The 10,761-nt window shown below is 42.6% G+C and overlaps 1 long non-coding RNA gene across 1 annotated transcript; it reads left to right on the top strand.

The window, feature by feature from the left end:
* The first annotated feature begins 1,974 nt into the window (after positions 1 to 1,974).
* Positions 1,975 to 10,511, top strand: LOC142907040 (uncharacterized). The gene is made up of 3 exons (XR_012930631.1): positions 1,975 to 2,310; positions 8,571 to 8,657; positions 10,094 to 10,511. It is a non-coding gene; the product is annotated as an uncharacterized LOC142907040 (long non-coding RNA).
* Positions 10,512 to 10,761: the final 250 nt, after the last annotated feature.

Below are 10,761 nucleotides of genomic sequence, written 5' to 3'. Positions count from 1 at the left end.
AACAGACCGTACAGCATATAACGACGCAACGCCCGTTCCACAAATACGAAAGAGACATCTCAGTGATGATACACTCCACTGCTCTTGGCGCGGTTGTCTGGCTTGACCACCTGAATGTGAGATTGCAGTTGTTGCTCTGCGTCTACATTAGCCATGCGAAAGAAGATGAAGACCCATCGCCCAGCTTGAGGGCGGGGTGGGGGTCTAAATCAGGAATTCACTATAAAAACACATGATTTCAGTAAAACAAATCCATATGATCTCGCAAGTGCGTGTCACATAACGGCATATCAAACACAATGTGACAACGAACTCACCTGCGATATAGCAAACTCAAGGTATCCGTGTGCTACCGATTTTGTCTTTATAGTACTGTATTCGCTATTCATGGTTTCCTGCTGCAACAAAAAAATGTTACAGCAATTGTTTTTACCTTTAGCTGGATCCAAGATAATGGATGGAGTGATGATGCAGTGGTTCATGCACTGCGCCATCTGAGTTTGATTCCTGGCCATGGCTGACATCGGTGACATCTGAACAGATCCTGTACCCCCCAACCCATACCGAGCAGCATGGTCAAGTATGGTCGAACAACAAAAATGTCCGACACGGTGTGTGGAGGCCCTTGTACAGCAGTGGACTCGCAAATGAGCTGTAAGGTTTGCTTTTGTAAATGAAAGTGTGTTTTGGCATAAACTGAAAAATCTGAGTCTTGCTGCTCCAAACGAGCATGGGGTGCAATGCCATTCTGTATGCATCTCAGCAAGGTGGTCAATATTCCACATTCCTTTGGGAGGGGGAAACTCGATGTAACCACCACTTCTGCCCCGCCCACTCTCGTCCTAGGCTCTGTGTTCGATGTGTTCAATACTCACGTGGGTCTCATTCCTTTGACATTTGATGGTGCTGTTTGTTGCTGGACGCTTGGCGTCTTTGGGACTCTGCACAGATCAACTTGAATATTTTGATTGTGTGGAATAACCTCCAATATTTGCAATTAATCAATTACACTAATATTCGATTCTGAAGATTGCAATTTAACCGCACTGTATAGCAGCACTTTCAAAACAATTTTGCAATATGACCCTATTTGAATACAAAATTCCTATTAAACTGACAATAACTATAATTTAAAAACATTTCAAGTGACAGGATATTCTGTACGTTAATTTTGTGTCGGTATTATAGAACAACAAATATTATTTTTTTATATATAAAAAAATGAAGCAATAATTTGGACTCACCAGGTCGAGTGTCGAGACGCGTGTTGCTTGAGGCATGCGACACAGCTTCTCAAAATCTTGCGGTGTGGCTGACATTGCACATCCCACCTTCAGCGGTCACATCCAAAGTCAGTGCGCTCACTCACGTGTACACTACATGCTTGCAAAGGGCACCATCGGTTTCGAGGCACGCGTTAAGATGTCGGGGTTTGCGGATTCTCTCTTTTCCGTGAGAAAAAAAAAACTAATCACGTGACATTTCAACGAGTTGTTTCGTTTCAGCCGCGGTCACATCCATTGTTTTAGGCTGGGCATTGAAATGGGTTTCGTGCCTAGTGACACCTTTTCACGTCGAAATCAGGGAAATTGCTTGCGAAGTGTGCGTCCAGGCAGCTGAGGTGGTGAGTCTTCGCCCAAGTGGAAAGACACTTTGGAAATTGAGTGGAGCCGGCAGTTCAACTTCAACAAACTCATCTTGCACACACCATCTCTCACGGATGCTGTGATTTGATCGCTCATTTGTATATTTGTGGTTTCATTGCAACATTTGCATTCACGTCGTTTCGTTTCCCAACCACAGGCGCGTCTCGCTTAACGAGCGTTCTCCTTCACGAGAGTCTGCTATAACGCTCAATTTGTTCGCAACACGAGAACATGTTCCCGAAACAAGCGGAGGCCGATCAACCAAACGCGTCCCATGTTGGCAAGGGCCGCTACGCTACAACAATGGGATCGTATTACCACGTGCCCTGCGCCCAGCCGTCAGATTCTCACTCTCCTGTGCTGCGCGTGCTGCCTGAGCACGTGACCCAGGTGGGGGCCACGTGGTGTTGGTGGCGGCACTGTCATGGCGGCGCGTGGGGAGCTACTCGCGACTCCCGCTCACGGCCAACACGGGTGACGATTGTACGAGGTGGTCCTGGGACACTCCGAGGTCGACTCGGCATCAAATGAGTACGGTGTGTAAACATCGCCACCGGGGAGACAAAGGCGGCCGGGCGTGGTGTGAGCCACCCCACCCACACCCGAGGATCGGCGGGCGGGGCCGCCATCGCAAATTGCCAGCCCGCGCAAACAACAGCGGTCGGTAAGTAAGCTCTTGACTATGCATATATTATTGTTGTGTTACATATAGATTTTATATATCAGGTATGTAGCCTTCTCTTTGTGCCCGGCGCTTAAGGGCTGCAGTTTTTGATAGCGGCAAGTTTGAGTAACTCACGTGTACAGTATTTTGGCGGGACAAATGCTACTGTACTAACATTCGTGGAAATATCACAGAATCGTTTTGCGCGTTACCCCCTCCCCCCACCTATAGGTTCACTCAATGTTTATTTTACTTTCTATCGAAAACAAGTGTTAAGATAAGCGTTTAAAAGTCAAACTTAACCAAGTCGTCAATTTAAGTGTCTTTTGTACATTTATGTTCGTAGGTTTGAATATATTCTGTCTAGATTCGTTGATAAAGAATGCAACCTTCTCTGGCTACTATTAGCCCTCTTGTAGAATTGTGTTTCAACCGATTACCCTCGCTTGCCTGACCCGTCACGGCTCTGAGAAATAAATGTATGACTAATGGACATCAATGTTAACCAGTTGTCCATTTTGTGAGGTATCCCTAACTAGCCAGTAACTTGTAAGCGGATAAAAAAATCAACGGCGTAATTTGTTCGCGCTCGCTGGTTACTTTTGGAAACAACATTGTTGATAATTAATTTAGAAAGGTCTTTTATACCGATCTAGGTCACGATATGGACTTCGATGTTAGCGTGGCAGATTCATACGTGATTATTCACCAGTGACTCATGTTTGCTATAATTTCACACATTTATAAATCACCTCACGTACCCCCCCCGGTTGCGAGCCACTGGCCTAGAGAAGCCATTAGTGACAGACATTACCATCACATCGACAGTGAGGATGGCTTTATGAGACCCAAGGCGACATGGAATGCACAAAAGACGTTTGAACTGCCAATGTGTTCTTTGCGCAGCATTGACCTGCAAGGCTGTGAGCCTGAAATCGGTGAAATAATGCAAAACGATCCCACCCAGTTGTGTCGCGTCATTGAAAATGACCCTGAAGAAGAATGCAGTCGTGTATTTTGACGGTACACTATATGAAATGCACAATCGATGATTCATCTAGATGAAGGGTGAGCAGTCAGATTCATTCCCTCACCCATGGTAACAATGTTGGTCTACCGCACCGACTGTTTGCTCTCATGTACACAGCGCACAGCGAATGACTTGGTGTTTCTACTTTGGCAGTGGTACACAAGCACAACAACAAATACATGGACGCATTCGTCAATAACACTGGCTTCTTCCAGGATAAAATATGGACAGTAAACCCTCTCAAACCACAAGGGTTATGTTCTTGAAAACGCGCGCGAATGTAGAAACCTTGTTGACCAGGAAAAATGGGGTTACGTTCCTGGCACGAGTGAACAAAGGGGGGAATAGTAAATGTTTAATACCACTGACTACAATAAATAATAAAATATGAATGACAATTCGTTTTTATTACCTTTCATGATGATTTGATGACAATGGAGATGGTGAGGAATTCAGGTGGACGACTCATCGGGAGATGCAGGCGTTTGATAACAACGCACAGTTATCATTTTAGCACTCGAGAGCACGTCTGTGATAGGCCGACATTTTGGCGTGGACTGTGAGATCCATCAAGAATGAGGCGAATGCAATCGGGGAAAGTGTTGCGGCTATCGCCACCCAGTGCTGTGTTCTCTTATCAATAACTTATCACATTTTTACTGTGAACAAGATTTCTACATATTCTTGGTTCTTTCGGTAAAGTCACGTTGAAGGGAAACAATAAAATATATATAAAACAATACAATTCTCGCGACGTTTCGACTGCAACACAAGGCTGTAACCCTCGTGAATAGAGAAGGTTTACTATATTGGCATAGTCACTCTGGTTTGTTAGTGCGTCGTCAACCGCGAGCCGGTGGGGAGTGTCAGGGAAAGCTGTCCCAGGTAGTCCAGGAAGCCGGTAACATGACTTCTATGATTTCATGGGTGCCACACATTTCTATTTACAGCGATGTTCAATGTACTGCTGGATCACGGCTTTTCTACTGGAGCTCCTTCTACTGGAGGCCCCTTCCACCAACAGTGACGTGAGCAAGCAATTCCAGGGTTGCACCTTTACATTTTTAAAATTAATGTATTTATTTGGTAAGAGCGTGTGTGTGTGTGCGAGTGAGTATCAGAGCATGTGGATTCTGTATGTTCGCCCGCTATTCCGCAGTGTGAGTATGCAAGAGGTTGAGTGAGTGAATATAAGAGTGAGTATAAGAGAGCGTGTGGAGTTTGTATGTTCTCCCCCATTAACATTGCATTTTACTGTATCAACATTGATAAATGGTAACATTTTACAATACAGTAGCCTCTTGATTATCCGTGCTAATGCCGAGGAGGACAGCCGTGGCTAATTTAAAAATTGCGGACCATCCAAAAATATCCATTTTACGTGGATCTCTTTGCCAAAAAACACTAATATAGATATACATTATGTTTAAGTTAAGGAAATTGAGTTTGTTAATGAACAACATTTTTTATAATCTTAGCTCTTTCGGTAAAGTCACGTTGAAGGGAAACAATTAAAATAATAAAATATATATAAAACAATAAAAATTCTCACGAGTGAACATAGGGGGGAATAGTGAGAATTTTTAAAAGTGACTTTACCGAAAGAGCTAAGAATATGAATTACTGCAGTCACGAAAGCTTTAAATAATTTTTTTTACATTTTTTTAGTAAAGAATGTATTGATCTTGTTTTTTGTTACAAAAGTATTTGATTTAGAACGAATGCTAACGATCGACCGAACGATGCACATGCTCAGGGATAACTTTCCTGCTCCCGCGCAGAAGACTCGGCCCACTAAGTGGACAGAAGCAGAGCCACGCCAATCAATATCAAACTCCGCCCACTGTTGTAAAGATATGCAACTACTGTACCGTAGGGGCGATCACATGGATTTCAGATTAACCGGAGCACGTGACTTGTAATAAACACTTCCATGAATAAGTGTATCACTGTTTTTAGAATATTAATTTGGGATTAAGGGAAACATCCATGAGTTTTTAATTTGTGTCAATATCAGGTGCGTGGTTAATCCTCAAATCGGATAAATCGCAAGCGGATAATTGAGTCAACTTTATTATGAACTAAATCGACATTAACAACATTGCATTCTTCTATATCAACATTGACAACCTTTATAACATTCTTAACATTGTTTAGAACAATAAACTATGATAAAATGAACAACATTGCATTCTACTTGATAAACAACGATAATATTTCGAAGATGGTAACATTATTCATGACTATAATAAACTGTTATAACAATTTCTGTGCTCCCCTCTGTCACGCGCGCTCCTTTATGGCGTGCCTTCCTCTACTACTGCTGCCACTAAACACTGAGGGGTTAGCATCTACATCATTAGACCTCCTTTGCCAGTACCAAAATATAATAATAGGGTTTTTCCCCTTTTTTCTGGCAACGAAACTGAAACCTTTTTACAAGGATTCATGTCTGCATTAACCACAATACTTGCAGTCAAAATGCAAACAGGAAAACATACTATGATAATATATGCATTGTCCTTGAAACTGATTGGTCCACACCAAGGGACGGCTTTCTTTCGAGCCTCGACCCAATTGGTGCTCGACCAGACATGAATCCTTGTAAAAAGGTTTCAGTTTCGTTGCCAGAAAAAAGGGGAAAAACCCTATTACACTGAGGGGTTGTTTTCATGGAGGTGGACACCACCTGCATTATGAACACGGCGAGTCCACCTCATCGGAAGCCAAGTTCGCATTTCTTCCTGAGAAGTGGAGCTGCTTTGGCTGCATCTGCTGCTGCTATAGCAGACGGACAGAGAATACTACATCCGTGCAGGCCGCCCCGTCTGAAACCACACTCGGGCACTGCAAGCCTTCAGTGTGTTTGGCGAGAGGGTGATGTTGAACATTTTTTTGCTAGGACCTTTCCCGGCACGCTGAGTAGGAAGATGCTCCGGTAGTACGATCCCCCTTATAGAAGGGGACCACTAAGGTATCCTTCCAATCCTGCAGCACGCGTCCTCTGTGGTCCAGAAAGTTGTGATTATATCATCGGGCAATCTGCAGACAAACGCTACCTGGGAAAAGTGCTGTTCGAGAGCACCTGTGAAGGTCGACACATCACACGTGAGGGTGGGTGGCCAACACCACACCTGACTTAGTCTCCCCAGTGCTGATGTTTTACACACAGCACCAGGTACATGTCGTCCCCGGGTTACGAAAGGGGGTTCCTGAGAACGATCCGTAACCCGAATTTTCCATATGTCAGTAACTGAACAATTTTTCCCTGAAATAAAGCTAAAATCCAATAGCCAGAAATAGTTGTGCCTCCCCTACCTGAATACTAGTTCGTTTTCCCTCAGGACTGTATTGTGCTGTTTTCTATTGCTACCTATATTCTATTGCTGTACATACTCTGCACTTCATATTCGTTTTTAATTTAATCGAATAACACTACCCATAATTAAACTAATGGAACATATTCTGGATCCAATTGTTTCTGAATACCACGAAACATTTTAATAAAAATCGTTAACAGAAAGCAGTCACTTCCGAATGTTTGTTTACCGTGCATTAGGCTAGGCCTAGACTTTACATACACACGAACACACATGCACGCACATTAAATACAGTAAAAACCTAACAATAGAAACATGGGGGAAAAGATAATTCGAAGCATAGGAAACAAACAATAATGTAATGGTATACAAAAATTACATTGCCCATAATCGTGGTGGGGCTTGGTGAAGGACGTGTTTTGGTGGAGTGAGGTGTAAGGCGGCGTGCCTTATGCGTCCCTCCGCGGTATTCATCTGCAACCTCACCGCGCTGCACTATTTGCGCTTGCTTAACTTATGCGAACATTTCTTCTGCATCTTAAATTTTTCATGCATTTATCAGAGCATTTTCATAAAACAATAGAATTCTCACTAAAAGAACCAATAATATGAATCCCTGCAGTCACGAAAGCTTTAAATCAAAATTCATTTTCATAAAGTCGGGTCTTCCGTAACCCAGGAACTGCCTGTACTCATTTAAGGCTGATTTAGGGGAGGCTCGGAACAGGTTTGTATATTTGTCACTGATAATGGTCGTGAGCAGGAATAGAACTCGGTTCGCTGGGTTCACGCCACTACGCTACTGCTCCCCACTCGCAAACATTTGTACATTATCACACACTCAGACACGCTCCCAAACACATATATACTCGCTCACACTCTACACTCTGCAAAAAAGGGAGACACCATACAGACTCAGCAAGTGGTTTCAACTCGGCACTTGCCCCAACGTAGCATTGAGGCTATGGGGGAACCTGCAGTCACGAAAGCTTTAAATCGAAAGTGTAATGTTTAACATACTTCATAAGGCAATATATAGTACCGTAATTGTATAGTGAATATACAGCAGTGTGGTATACAGTAGGGTTAGTAGAATAATACATAGTGTAGATAGACTCGTCCGTCTGAACAAAGCTCATCGCTCTCCGTGGTGCTAATCCTTCACACCAACATCATGGTAATCCCCCAGTTACATGCTAATGTATATGTAAAACTCCTATGTCAAGGCGCTCTGTTCCTCCCACACGGCTTAAAAGACGCTTCCAAGCTTGGCAGGGTTCACTCAAGCGCTGTCTTCCGGACAGTCCTGTTTCTTCACCTGAGGAAGGCTACTTGTGTTGTGGCCGAAACGTCGTGAGAATTTTATTCTGTTATTATTTTTATTATTATTTTATCTCCATTCTACGTGACTTTACCGAAAGAACCCAGAAGATGAATCCCTGCAGTCACGAAAGCTTTAAATATAAATTTGAGCTCTAGCACTGGCTAGCGGGATGAGGGAAGACTGGTGAAACTTGCTGATGAATGGTCCAAGTGAGGCAGACTTGCACAGCTCTTCACTGGCTGCTGACACAGTCAGAATCAGAATATTAATTTATCCTGGAGGAATCCAATGATCTATAAAGCTCTTCACAGATGTCCAAATGTCCAAAGTGATGTGCACGCACAGCATTCAACCTTTTACTCTTAAATCACTGTGCATTATTTCTGAAGATATTTTTTTCATTTTTTGGCAAAAATAGGGCAGAAGGGGCCCTGCACGGTTGACTTCATTATGAAGGAATTAGTTTCCCAGATTATTTGTTGACAGAGGTATCACTGTGTATCAATTGTGGTGTTGTATTTTAAAACTGTTTAAACCGATAACATTGTTGTATGTCTCAAGGTGGCTGCTTTTTTTGTTTCCACAGATATCCAGACTACTACTTCTACCCCTCGGTCTGCTGTTGTTCCTTGTCCTTGAAGTTTACAATATTTCCATTGCCATTATAAACAAGGTGAATATTTTTCTCCATGTTTCATTTTTGTAACTATTTGACCAGATGGTGTCAGTAAATACAAGTGATAGCAAGGAACTCGCATAAAAAGGCAGATTTAGCCACTTCACAGAGCTTCATATAGGGAAAAAATACACCGCATTCCCATATTTATTTAATAGTGGACTGACCTATGTTTGGGAACTGGAAAAGTGGGTCAAGTCGGGGTTCCCACGGCAGTGGGGCACGAGGTCAAGAAAGCTGTGATCGGGCCACTCGACCTGCTTTAGCATGGATGGAAACAGTGGTGACTTCATAGTAAACATTTTCAAAACATTGAGACAACCCAAACATAAGTTCTTTATATATTTTTTCATGGATTGTTGCCTTCCAGCCATGCAGGGGATGGCAGGGAAGGGGTTTAATCCAAGTCAATCAATCTTCTTGGGAGAAGAACCAAGCCAATCAATTCGAGGAGCAGCGCAGCTTGCGTCTCGTTTGTCATCGCAGAGACGTAGCATCAGTTTGCTTTTAGGACAGCGGTGAGGAACTTACGGCCTGTGGGCAACATATTGACCACAAATTAATTTTATATGGCTAGCAGCCACATGACGCTGACCACTTCAAAACTACCCACAAATCATACTTATCCATAACGGCAAGCATCTTAGCCTCACTTATCCGGTGCTGCAGGGGAATATTTTTGACCGGGAAACACTTTCTAATTGTAGCACACTCAATCAGTGCAGTCTTTGTAATGCTTGGTCAGCGTGCACTTTGTTTTCCCTGTTATTTTATATAGCTAAGGTGTGTGGTGATGTGTAGCCTGCCAAAGTTATTTGAGAGCTCTTAATTGGTGTTTCATAAAGAAAAGGTTCAATATGAAATCCAAATGTAGACCTTCAGGGTCGATATCAAGGCTTTTAATCTGTTGCTGGTCTATAACCAATTGCCTTGAATGCATCTGATCTCAGAAGCGAAGTAGTGTTGAGCCTGGTGGATGGTGCTTGAAAGAGCACCCACCACAGCAGGTTCTTTAGAAGAAGCTGGAGTGCTGCGTGATTTGCAGCAGAGGGCAGTGCAGCAACATCCATTTCCACGCTCCCACATCTATATACTGGAAGCCTTCACTAACCTGCACCGACTAGCCTGGTGAAGTATGGTCAATTAACTCACACGACCCCCACTTTGTGTGGAGGTCCTCATCCAGCAGAAAAAGTTGGAAAGGGTTACAAATCTATATTCATATTTTGTTGTATCCATGTTTATTACATGATAGTGCGTGCCCCATTCATGTTCAAACTGCATACTTTGGTAAACATGCAAATAAATGTGTTTCATCGCACATTTAATTCCATTGAGCAATGGCCATTTCACATCGGTAATTAAAAACTGTCCCGAATGTACCTTATTTAATACATACAGTACCTCATGGCTTTCAATGTGAACCGTTACAGGAAGAACGCTTATGAAATGGATAAGAATTGTGATGAAATTCAGTCTTCAGCTACGTGCCAGAGCAACGATCTAAATTAGACCAATTTAATGAATGGCTGCAACTCTTTAAGGTAAGTTTATATCACTCCACGGGTCTCTTCTGACATAACTGTGGTGTTTATGAGCAGGGTGGTGTGTAAAGTTTTCGCATTTGGCTCATCCATTTCTCTGCATAAGCAACCACCCTGCTGTGGAGGGAGTCATATTTCATTCCCAATTGTGATGTTCACCTTTTAACCAAACTTACATGTATTAAGCCAATCCACAGTTTCTGAATGAATGTATTTCTGTGCTTAATGACCAGCAAGGGTGCTTTCTTAATACTACGAGGGGAAGCTCCTATCTTTTACTGTTTTCGTATTCAAATTTGAACATCAATGTGTCCGAAATATGTAAAAAAAACAATAAAAGATGAAACAATGGTTCTCGATTAAATGTTATTTGATGTTTAATGCTCTATCAAACGAAAAAACCGCAATCTTATATTTTGAACGGTTTCTGAATGACAAACATTTTTAGGGGGTACTTTTATGGGGCCTTCAAATGAAAAATCTCAGATTCTCATATTTCCTGTCATTTGTCCTCAAAGCTACCTTTGTGCCTAATTTCAGATGTTTACCATGTCGAG

The sequence above is a fragment of the Petromyzon marinus genome, chromosome 74 (assembly GCF_048934315.1).
Source record: "Petromyzon marinus isolate PM22_M1 ecotype Great Lakes invasive population chromosome 74, UKy_Petmar_22M1.pri1.0, whole genome shotgun sequence".
Classification (NCBI taxonomy): domain Eukaryota; kingdom Metazoa; phylum Chordata; class Hyperoartia; order Petromyzontiformes; family Petromyzontidae; genus Petromyzon; species Petromyzon marinus.
Note: the sequence above shows the minus strand (reverse complement) of the source record. Positions and strands in the feature narration are given on the sequence as shown.